The sequence below is a fragment of the Lonchura striata genome, chromosome 9 (genome assembly GCF_050655825.1).
Source record: "Lonchura striata isolate lonStrDom1 chromosome 9, ASM5065582v1, whole genome shotgun sequence".
NCBI classification, from domain to species: Eukaryota; Metazoa; Chordata; class Aves; order Passeriformes; family Estrildidae; genus Lonchura; species Lonchura striata.
The window spans coordinates 16,822,926-16,834,603 of record NC_140711.1 but is presented as its reverse complement, the minus strand read 5'-3'; the positions used below and the strand labels follow the sequence as shown (position 1 = coordinate 16,834,603).

Below are 11,678 nucleotides of genomic sequence, written 5' to 3'. Positions count from 1 at the left end.
GTAACTAATAATAGTGCAGTAAACTAGCCAACCTGGTTGCTTCTAGTTTGCTTCCTTTTGAAGGTAGCGTGTGCCTTCTGCACTTCTGTCAGGGCGTGTGTCATATTAGTGGTTGTGGTCGTACCTGTTAGAGGGGACTCCAATTCTATTGCTTTTGTGAATGTATCTTGCATAACACTGACAATATTGATAAAAGTTTTTGTCACATGTTATGGAAGTGTTTTTTACAGGATGAAAATAAACTAAAACCACAATCTGCAAATTCCTAGGCACATGCAAGATTTTCAGTTGTAAACTGCCCCATTGAAATAAATATAAAGGTCTTGTTTGCTAATATTGCTAATATTCCTTAAACTGATATTTAGGAACTCCACTTTATAGGCTGAACACTTGGTTTTTTGGTGTTACTTCCCTTTTTAGTGAAGGGTACAGGATCAAAAATATGTCTTTCTAGAGTATTTAATGTTTGTAATGCAAGAAAAACAGAAGCTTACCATGTATGTTTTGCAGGAATCTAAAGCACATAATAGTGTTTGTGTCCCCATAAACCTTGTTCTGCTCAGCTTGCTCAGTGGCATTAAGCTGCGTTTGTGTTAGAGAAATATGCAAAATGGGTAACTGCACGCCTTGGATGTGTGCCTGGCAGCACTCGAGAAAGACTTAACAAATGTTGCATCGTTGTGCTGAATGGAACTAGTGCCGAATTTATTTTTTTTGCTCCCAGGAGTACTTTCTATTTATATGGTCTCTGTAAGAATATGTAACCCTGCTTCGTTGAAACAGTTTTTTTACAGCGTTAAAGATGTTGAAATCAAGCACTTAAGGCTTTTCCAAGGCGCCGAGCTGGGTCCGGGTTTTTGCGGGAGCGGGTCCCGGGTCTCGCAGGGCGGAGGTGCGAGGGCGCGGTCGCTGCTCCGGGCCCCGCCGGCGCTTTGTGGGCCCGGGAGCCTTTGTTCGCAGGGGGAGCGCGGGGCAGGGCACGGTGCACCGGCCCTGGCCTCCGTGTGCCGCCGGCTCCGCGCCGAGGCCGGACGTTCCTGCGGCGCCCGCGGCGGGGCTGAACTTTGCATCCCGGGACGCAGCCCCACCGGCTCCTCGCAGATAAGCGGCACGGCCGGCGGCCGCAGCCAGCGCGGCGCCGCGCGCTGTGTGTAAATACAGGCCTATAAATATGTATGGGTTTGTGTATTTATACGCTCCGTACCGCCCGCAGCACCTGGGCGCCGCTGGGACAGGTGCGGCCGCCCGGAGCTGTCGCGGGGATCGAACCCGCGCCCTGACAGCGGCCGGCGCGCGCCGCGGGGGAGAGGCGGCGGCCGCGGGTCCCGGTCGGTCCCGGCCGGCCACGCCCTTCCGCCCCGCCCCCCCGGCCCCGCTCCCGCGGATTGGCGGGCGGTGTGTGTACACACACGGGTTCGGGCCAATGACGCGGGGAGGGCGCCTGACGTCACGCGGCGCGGCGGCCAATGGGCGCTCCCGGCCGGCAGACGCCGCCAAGCTTGTGCGGGGGAGCAGGACCGGGCAGCGCTGGGCGCGGGGCGGGCGCGGGGGGGCGGCGGGGCCGGGCCGGGCCGGGGGCGCTGCGGGCGCTGCCGCCGCCACGCACCGGGGCCGCCGAGGGTCCCGGCTCCGGGGCCTCCTCGCCAGCGGCGAGTGCGCGGCGCCGGCCCGGCCGAGAGGCGTCGTCGGCGCGACTCGATCGCTCCTTGCCGCGGCGGCTGCCAAGGGACCGTCGCCGTCTCGTCGCCTCAGCGTTGCTGTCTGGGCCCAGCCCGCGCTGCCGCCCGCCTTACCTTTCGTCCCTGGCCGGTCCTGCGGGTGAGCGGGGGGCGGGGGCGGGTGTGGGGGGCTGTGGGGGGAAGGACAGCCCCTTTCCTCAGCCATCAGCGGCCGCCGCCCCCCGTGCCCCGGGCAGCGCGGTCCCGCCGGCCCTGCCGCCCCCTCCCCGGTGCCCCGGGCAGCGCGGTCTCCCCCGCCGCGTCCCCCCGGTGCCTCAGGCCGGGCGGGCGCCCCGGCAGGGTGGGAGCCGGGGCCCGACACCTGCGGGCGGGCCCGGGCGGCGGTGACAGCCGGGGCGCCTCCTCCATTGTGGGGAGCGCGGCGGGGCCGGGCCGCGCGGGGCTGTGCGGGCTGCGGGGCGAGCGGCGGCCCGGCCCGGAGCCGCGAGGCACCGCCCGAGCTCCCGGCCCTGCTCCGTGCCGCCCGGACTTCTTGTCGGGGCGGTTCTCACCCGCGGGTCCTACCGGGAGAGGGTCAGTCCGGCACAACAACAACAACAAAACTTCCCTGCCTGCCTCTTCCTGGGAGTTACAGGCCTGCCCGGGCTTCCAGCGGTACAGGGCTCAGCGGCAGAGGTGAACCCAGTGTAAACACCGTCTGTTGGAGCTGAGAATACAAACAATAGGAGGAAAATACGGAATAAGCAAACTTCCTTGAAATGTGGAAGAAAACCGCAAATGAGAGCGTTCTCTCTCACTGAGTAAAGGTTGGATGCCGAGCTGTGTATCACAGCTTGTGCTGTTCTCCTCTGAAGAAAGGGTTGAAATGAAACGAAACTTTGGGTTTCATTTTCTCTGTAATTTCTCTGTAAATTCTTGATTTGACAGAGAAAATGAATAGTTTTAATTGATATGCTGTAGTATGCTGGGTAAACATTTTTTACAAATTATTTCTTGGTCGATTTTCATAATTCTGAAAGCAGTTCAATTATTTTTTTGACTCTTCATTAATATGGCTCACAGTGACTTTTTTTCAACTACTATCACTGATGTAGCTTAATTATGTTGACAAAAGATAGTAAAATATTGGAGGTTGTGTGGTGCTGTAACAAATTGCAACTTGGTACAATCTTTGATTCAAAAATAACATGCTGGTAAAAATGGATGCTGTTAAAAAAGAAATAAATTCCATTTTCTCTATTCCTTTACCCTTCCCAAATTAACTTCAGTTCTTTTGATTATACATACACAAAAAATACACAAAAAGGGATCTTTATAAGTGTGGCAAAGACTGAGAGGACCAGTGTTACAGGGCAAATGCAGAACTGTGTTTCACAGCCCATATGTATGCCAATGCTGTGTGTACTCACTGGTGTTTTTTACGCAGTGAAGTATTGAATTTCAGGAACTTCTGTTCAAACTAACGTGTAGGGTGTTAAATATAGCACTTTGAAAAAAACATGGAGGACTAAGAAGAAATTTGTGTTATAGAAAGGTCTTGGTGGGAGAGGTGGTCAAAAGGAAAAAAAAGTCAAGTTTTCTTTTGAAAAGTTTCTTACTGTGAAGTGAGTCTAGTGCCTTTAGAAGAGGACAGAGTAACAGGTCAAATTATTTACTTCTATCCTAGGGGGAAAAAAAAGAAAATTATTAAATATTAATAAGATTGCCTCATGGGTAAATTTAAGAGTGATCTTATATTACTGTCAAATTGTTTGGCTTTTAACCACTTCCTCTTTGAACAAAAATCAGTACTGCAGCAAAGCAAAAAGAAACCATTTGACTTGTACTATCTTAATAGAATTAATTTTATGGAAAACACACCAGTAAGAGGAATGCTTTGATTGCTGCAGAGGGTTCTGACTGGTGGCCTTTACAAAGTGGGAAGGTACAGTTTTCAGAACAGCATCTTGGCAGCAGCTCTCCCGTGTAAAAGGCACAGGCCAAGCAGCCCAGCTGGGCAGCAGCAGTGCTATTCTGCAGGAGATGTCAGTAACATAAGAGAATTCCTTACCTCTGTCTACTCTTGTCCATGTTGGACAGCACTGTAGAGACCTCTGGTGCATCTGGACACACTTCCTGAGCAGTTGTGAGCACCCTCCCAGTGAGGATCCTTCAGTAGCTTTGGCTAAAATTGTTACAGGTTTAGTGAAGAAACAGGGACCAAAATTCCAGCATTACATCCTCTTCAAGGGTGTATGATGTTACTTGGTTTAGATGTGCAGACCTTGTCACTGTGCCTTTGAAAGCTGAATGTGACTCTCTAAATGCAATATAGAGTAGTGACTTGCATGGTATGGGGGGGAAGCAGCCCATCCTATGTAGAGAGAAATATTTGAATTTCTGCATCCTAATGTGGAGCAGAATGAGTTCTAGTTATAGCCAGTCTAATTCAGTTCTTAGAATTGCATTTCTTATGGTGTGCTACCTTAAAATAATGTTCTTAGGGCTGTCTCTAATAAGGGATAATTTCTTAAATTGTTTGCTTTTTCATTTCTTGAGTGTAATGGTATAAGACTTTCTCCACTATCTTTTCAGTTAGATTCACCATACATGACTCTTAATGAACCAACAGTGAATCTTAAAATAGGGAAAATCAGCTGTCTGTTCTGCTGCAAGGAAATACATCTGCATATTCTTTTGTGCATAAAGCCAAGAAACCACTGGAATCGGTTTGTCACAAAACTTTAGGTATTAGGTGAAAAACAATCCCAGTGTCTTGGTGTAGTAATAGTTCATTAAAGGAACTCCTTTGCTCCTTGGTCTGATGTCCTGTGGTCCTGTGTGCCATTTCCAATAAAGGGCTTTAGAGACTGTTCAAATTTACTTTTATGCTTTTCAATATTTCTAGCATAAAAATCAATCTAAGCAAGTTAAACTGCAGGCCTACAATAGTTCAGTTTGCAAGACCATTATAATGGAAATGTAACAAGAGCACAGCTTTGTAGAACATCATGCTTCTGGTGAAATACAGAACAGTAATTAAATTAAGAAAGATGATGTTTGAAAATAATTTGAGGTCCAGCTATTCACTTAGTACTGTTGAAGAAACTCTTTGCCTTTCAGAACACAGTTTGCAAAATCCACTGCCTAATGTGAAGCCATTTTTGAGTATATTTGTCTCTACTGAAACCTGAAGTAACTTATAGATTTTTTTAGTACTGACTTGGTAAAAAATAGTGCTTTAGCCAGCTCACATCCAGTATTGGCTGTCACTATGGAGCCTGGAACTAAGCTGGAAAAAGATGAGTGTTCAGTTTTGTTAGTGTACTTGGTTGTGAACTGCAGCAATTCAGGTGTTGGCCGTTTCATTCTTTCTGATTTGATAAGGTTTAAAAGAGAAGACAACTTGATTATTGGTAACTTCCCAAATAATTTAAGCACAAATGGGGTTTGTTTAGAGGTATCTTTGAAGGCATTATCCAGAATTGTCACAGCACTGGGATCTTCCTGTTTTACAGTCTGTAGGATATTTGATTGACATGAACAGCCAGGTTTTTCACAAAACTTCTTAACCTGCTGTTAGTCAACATGAACTGTAGAAATCATCCACTTTATAAAGGTGATGTTGTTTTGACTAGTTTTGTGTTATTTCAGTCAGTGGATGTGCCCTGACCAACAGGTTTTACACAAACAATGGTCAGAGAAGGCAGTGATGGTAGCTGAGACTGTGCTTCTGTTCCTCAGATCTTTGCTAACAGTGAATGGAGCAAACCATGTCCAAACCATGGAATTTTTGTTACCACCTATAGACCAAAATCCATTTGTGAATGTAATTCTGGTCTTGCAGCTGAATTTATTTTTTTCTGTGTGTGTGAGTGTGCTCCTCTGTTTGGCAAGGCAGGTTTCTCCTGTTCCATCAGGTTCCTGCTGCTGCCAGATTCGTGTTGGTTGGGTGGGAATAGCAAATGATTCAGTTGTGGCTTACAACCTCTTTAGTACTTTTGTTCAGTGGAGTCCCTCACTGACCTCTCTTGGGTGACTATAACATCTGGCTGGGTATATGGAAAGGTTAATTTGATAGGAATTCATAATCCATTTAGCCATGGATGGTGTACACAAATGTGTTCTGTGTGAATATGGGACCATTTTCAATTACTATTTTCTTATTGCAAATTACAGGGAAAAAAAAGAAAAGGTCAGAAAGAAATTAGCAAGTTGCAACAGGTACCCACTGTCTTTAAGGCTGTGACCTTTTAGTTGTATAGAGGAATTCTTCAACTTGGTAGCAGCTATTTGTGGGAATTAAAGCAGATATATCAGTAGCTGCTCATTAAGGTTTGTGAATGCCAATGCATTGACATACTAAAAGTCACTTGTGAACTGTAATGGTCATCCAAGAATATATGGTGGTAACATGACCAGTAATTATGGATGAGATTAGAAACTGCAAGTGAAAGTGAGCTTATGTCCTCAGAGTGAAATAAGAAACCTGTATGTGTATGGGCTCTCCATTTCTTGGAAGGAAGGAGTGAGGTAACTTCCTTTTGTTGTAAACTTGACCTTGAGATTTGAGGAATGTGGGAAATATATTTCTGTTCTCTTAAAGGTGTAGTCGGGTTATTGTAAACTTCAGTTTATTTAAAATTCAACTTAGAATTGAAAACACATTCAACATTTCTTTTAGATCAGTAACTCCTTACATACAACTGATACAATTTCAAGCTGTGTATTGATTTGGAATAACAGCAGACTTCTGCTCTCTGTCTAAAGCAAATTATTAATCCTGCTTCTTGCTGTAAAAGAAATTGAGGAAGCTGTGATCTGGAGACAAAAATATCCCCCTTCCTAATGGATTTTTGAAGCATGCACACACCCCAGTGAATTCTTCAAAAGCATACAGTAGTCTTCATATGAACAAACCATATCCAACCTTTTGTCACATTTCAATCCATAAGTAAATTCTGAGGGATCATGAATGCTTTTCTTCAGAAGTGGAATCATGACATGGCTCTGAAAACCAGACAGAGCTGGTGAGTCTGAGGGTTGGTCCTGTCCTGTGCACAGGCTGAGGTGGCCCTTGGAGCTGTCAGGGGTCCCAGCATGTGGAGAACTTTCTTCTACCCCCTGTCAGCCCCACTGTTGGAATTCTGACAATATTAGAACTGAACTGGCTCACTGAGGGGATCAGGTAGGAATGGGAGCTGGTGAGAGTGTGCAGCAGTGGGAAGGGGTGGAAAGTGGAAGAAGTGGGTAAAAGTGGAAGATCCCTTGTAGCAATCTTAGAAGGGGTGGGATCTCAGAGTGCAATATATTTCATGGAACTGTGCCCTTCAGGTAATGCTGTGTGCTGTAATGAGTATTCATGAGCTTGTTCATCACCAGAAAAATCCCCTTTTGCCTTTGTATCAATTTATAATAAAAAAAGTATGAAATTTTTGTAACCTTTACCCTTTGGTGAATACTGTCATAATCTTCAACTCATGCAAGAGTAAGGTTAAATAACGGCATTAAACTAGAGCAAAGCTTCTAGCAAACTATAAGGAAAATGGAAAAAATAGCTACAAAGTCTTCATAATAAAGTTTTTTGTTACCATATAACTTGGTCATCTTTAACTAAATGCAGATATAAAATTATCTTCAGTTCATTGGATGTTAAGATTCTTCCAGCTGTGAAGTGTAGCCAACAGTACATCTCACCAGTGTGGTTAAACATTTCCATATATTTGTTAATATGCTGATAATTCTGGAAGTTTTAAATCTCACAATTTACAAAACCAGATTAAGATCTAGAGCATTCTCCGATCTATCATACAGTGTATGGGCTGATGTTAGGAAGAAGTTGGTGTGAAGTCTCAGTAGACAAAAAGATGCTGTTTTCAGCTGGGCTTGGTTGAAAGAGGAGCCAATGTATTCTTGGCACACCATCTTACCAAGGTATTTTACAGTCATCACATAGGTCACTAAATTTCTTTCAAATGTCAATCCTTTGTGAAAATGAAATTTCTTCAGACAAAAATGTGTTTGTGAAAATACAGTGGGCTGTTTTCTCTGAAAGGAAGTTTTACCTGCTTCATACTACGGAAGCAGCAGATTCCTAATGTTGTGCCTGTGTAGTAGTCAGCTATGGGCTAGAAACACAGTGAGAGAACAAAAAATGAGCTTATAGAATTGATTGTCTGCTTAAAAAAACCCTGCAGCTAAATTTGTCTTAATTCCAGATTTATCTTAGTAGTGATAAAAGTTGTCTATAAATCTCAAAAAGACATTTCAGACGATGCTTTAAGTGCTGCATGAATGTTACCCACTGTGCTGATGTCAGGCCCTATGTACTCTATCTTGACTGACAGTAAGCTGGTTTGGGGAATTAAAAGAGCCTTCGAAGGTTCAATTGCTTGGGAATTATTCCACATGTTTAATGTAAAGTTCTCCTTATTTGGACAATAAGAGACATGCTTCACCCCACTGATTTTGAAAGAAGCCATGAGTGCTGCCCCTGTTCTTAGACATGTAGTTCACTTCTGGTGCTGGCATTGAGCATGTCCAGGAACACGCCTAAGGAACCAAGTCCCTTGAGGGAAGGAGCATCCGGGTCCAGGTTGCTGGAGCTGGGGACTCAGCACTGCCAGGACTGGGAAGCAGCAGAACCTGAGGGTCAGCAGTGCAGTTAAATGAATGGAGACTTTGAGCACTTTCAGCTAGGAGAGAGTTTGAATCCAGGTTTGGATTTTCTTCCTGTGTTACGTGTTCTTCTCACTCAGACCTGTCTTCATCACTGGGATTCAGGATATTCAGTAGCTTCCATCAAACAGTGCTTTTTCTAGTCATGTTTACATGTACAGTCATATAATATGTACATTGGTAGTAAATAATAGGTACAACAGTGAGTAAATACAGCAAATAGTGAGAGTAATTGGGATGTAGCATTTGGATCCACTCCAAAAGTGGTGAATGGTATCCAATTCATTTGTTGCCTCACTATTTGCTACATTAAGTCCTTGAGGGGACATTTGCTTTTAGCGAACCAGGGAGGTTGGTGGTTCTCCTCATGGAGCTGAAGTGCTACAGTTTATACTCATTGAACTTGTGAAATGCCTCCTCTGTTTTTGCAGGTTCTCTGTGCTGTGTAAACTTGAGTCATAATCATTGCTGTTGCCAGGAGGTGTCAGTTAATTTTTTCTGATGATAAATTGGCATTTTGCTCGATCTTATCTAGACTATGAGATCTTCACTTTCTAGTTAGGTTCAGGTAGTTTTATCTTTCATTTGGATCTAGGTTTAAAGCAGTAATCCTCATTTTCTTTTTGTGTTGTATAGTTGGGAGAATTGTGCTTTGGATTCACAGGCTGCAGCCTTTATGTCAAGTGAAGGTGATTAAACAATGACACTTTTAAACTGACTACTCTTCTCAAATTATTTTATTTCGTTAAAAATTTATTATATCATTTAGTGGTCAAGTCACATAGACTTGCTTTGTTCAGTCTCTCTAGAAGGCATACAGTTGCTCACAGTAAAGGATGGAAAAATAAGTTGTTTTTTCATACATGTCATGCTGGGAGTTCCTTTCAAGGGCTTCCTTAGAGCTACTTTCTAATGTTATTTTCAAAATAAAAATTACTGTGTGACAGCTGAAGGTGGTGACTTATTTCCCATGTTGTGGATGTGACTTGTTGAATAAATACCTTGGTTGTCTTTTTTGAAGAGATGCACTGAGTGAGGAGCTGGATGTTATATGGCATTTGTGTCTTGGTTTTTTTAATTTTTTTTTTTTTCCAAAAAGGAGTTAGATATTGAAACATGTTTTAGGAACAAGCTGGAGGAACACTTCCTGGGAGCAGGTGGATTTTTGATAAGTTACTTAATAATTCTGAAATTTTACTGATCTGAAAACTTGAGACACACTGAAGCAGCATATGTATAACAGGTGGTCTAAGCCATGTAGATGCTTTGCATAAATCAGCCTGATTAATAAGGAGTCTTTTTGTTACTTCTGTCTTCTGAAATCAGTCTTGTAATAGTTGAAAGTTAGTACTATGGAGAGGGATATGAAAAGTATAAATTACTTTCTTGTGGAAAGTCTAGTGTTATACATCATCACACTTTCCTCTTAGCTGAAGCTGACCCAATTACCTGGAATAATTTTCACTTTGCAATACTGTTTATCAGGTCAATGGAAAAAATCACTCCTTAGAGGTAATAAAAATCATTCTAGTATACTAAAATATCTCTTTTTTTACCTTTCATGTGTTCTGTAAAGACTTTTCATCATAACAATTTAGGTGATTGTCCAATAGTTGTATTCATTTGTAGGTGTTTAGTACTGATGTAATATTACATTAATGTCACTTTCTGTTGGGAACTGGACTCTTGCACTGAAGAGGATCTTTGCATGGTGCTGTTCTAGGTGAGGGTGTGAAGGACTGATAAAATTTTAGAAGAGAAACCAGAGTAAGTTTGGTAAAGCAGTGAACAGACTGTTATGTTGTCTTATAGGGATAATTTAAAAATAAGACTTTGGACGATAGATAGAAAATAAATATAAGAAGGAATGCAATGTTACTCTGCAGATAACTGTTTTCTGTTTTGCACTGTTTGTTGCACTGCGATTCAGCGTCAGAATCATCAAAACTTCAGAATAGATCTGGCTTTTAACTTGTAGTTGGAATAGGTACAGATAAAACTCCTGTACTGTTCTGCTGTAACTAGAACTTGATTGTCAGGGCTCTTGTAAATTTAATGCTTAAACTGGCTTTTTAATATCAATGGCATAAGTGATTTGAAAATATGTTCTAAAAGAAGCTACAACTCAGAGTTTACAAAGTCAGACAGTTTGATTGGCTCTTTGTAGTGTACAATATATGACCAAAAGGCAAATTTATGGGAGTGGATTATAAACCAAGGCTTAGCTTATGAAGGGAGAAATGTAGTTCAGAAAAAAGCAATCTTTGAGTCTCATGTGCTCTGAGCTCTGTCTTTGTGCAGCTTCATTTCAGTAGAAACCAGCTAAAGAAGAAAAAAGGTTGAGTTTTATGTTTTTCTGTCTGTGTGGTGCAAGCACATGCAGCAACTGGGAATGAAGAAAATCTCCATTTTGAGGCCATCTGTGTCGGTTCTTTTGTCTGAACCTGACAAGAGGTCATGGCAGATGGTGGGGTCACAAAGTCTGGCTTCTCGGGCTTGACAAAATGTGTTCATAAAGCTGGAAGAATCCCAACTGTTCTTACTGGCTGAAGAGCATTGTGGCAAAGGACTGTAATACTTTATGGACAATACCTTCTGGATCATTAAGCTTGACAGCAAATAACTTGTCAAAGATGAACTTAGTTTGCTTATCTGTAAAGGAGTTAAAATTGCACAGCAATTATGTTCTTAACTACATTTTATTTGAGTAAATTACTTGTAAAGCCTCTTAAAGAAAGAGAGGGAGGTCAGACTGCAACGTGAATTTTGGCCAGAGCTCCAGATGATGGATTTGGAGAGTTCATCTGCAAGCGTCAGAAATTTCGAAGAACAGGCACCAAAGATCATAATTTTCAGATGCATTGCAAGGATTCAGTATTTGCTCCTTGCCATGACCTCTGTAGCTTTATGGCCTCAGGTTTCAGGATTACTACCAGATCCAGTAGCTCCTTTCCCCAGGGTGGGAATAGATACCTCTTTGTAGTATCTTCTCTGAAGCCAGAGAAAAATTTGTATTATTTTCTTGGATGTTTTGTGGTGAAACTAAAATGTGCAAGTTTTCACAGGAGAGTGTCTTAGTAGAATTGTGTGGTGTTCACATGCTGGAGTAACTGCTTAATTATGGCTGCAGTAAAGGGAGGCACCAAGGAAGATAAGTACAACTTGGTCAACAGGAAGTGGAGGACACCTCTAACAGTTTAATTGATATGTCTGAATAAACAAAGAAATGTGTAGAAACAGCCTAGAATTTAAAATTCTCCTGGGTTATCCAAAACTACTAAAGCAGTGATAGGATGTGATGGTAGAGTTCCTCATTAGTGCACACACTACTGAAAAACCCCT

General features: G+C 43.0%; 1 protein-coding gene across 5 annotated transcripts in view; it reads left to right on the top strand.

Moving 5' to 3' along the window:
* Window positions 1-1,573: 1,573 nt before the first annotated feature.
* The window catches only part of TFDP2 (transcription factor Dp-2), a 55,371-nt gene continuing 45,266 nt past the window's right edge, over window positions 1,574-11,678 (top strand). For 4 of the 5 annotated variants that reach the window (XM_085587154.1, XM_021536947.3, XM_021536946.3 and 1 more), the window contains exon 1: window positions 1,579-1,818. The gene's annotated coding sequence lies outside the window, so the exon portion shown is untranslated. Of the gene's footprint in view, window positions 1,819-11,678 lie in introns of all 5 variants that reach the window. The other variant, XM_021536945.3, reaches the window with a different exon arrangement.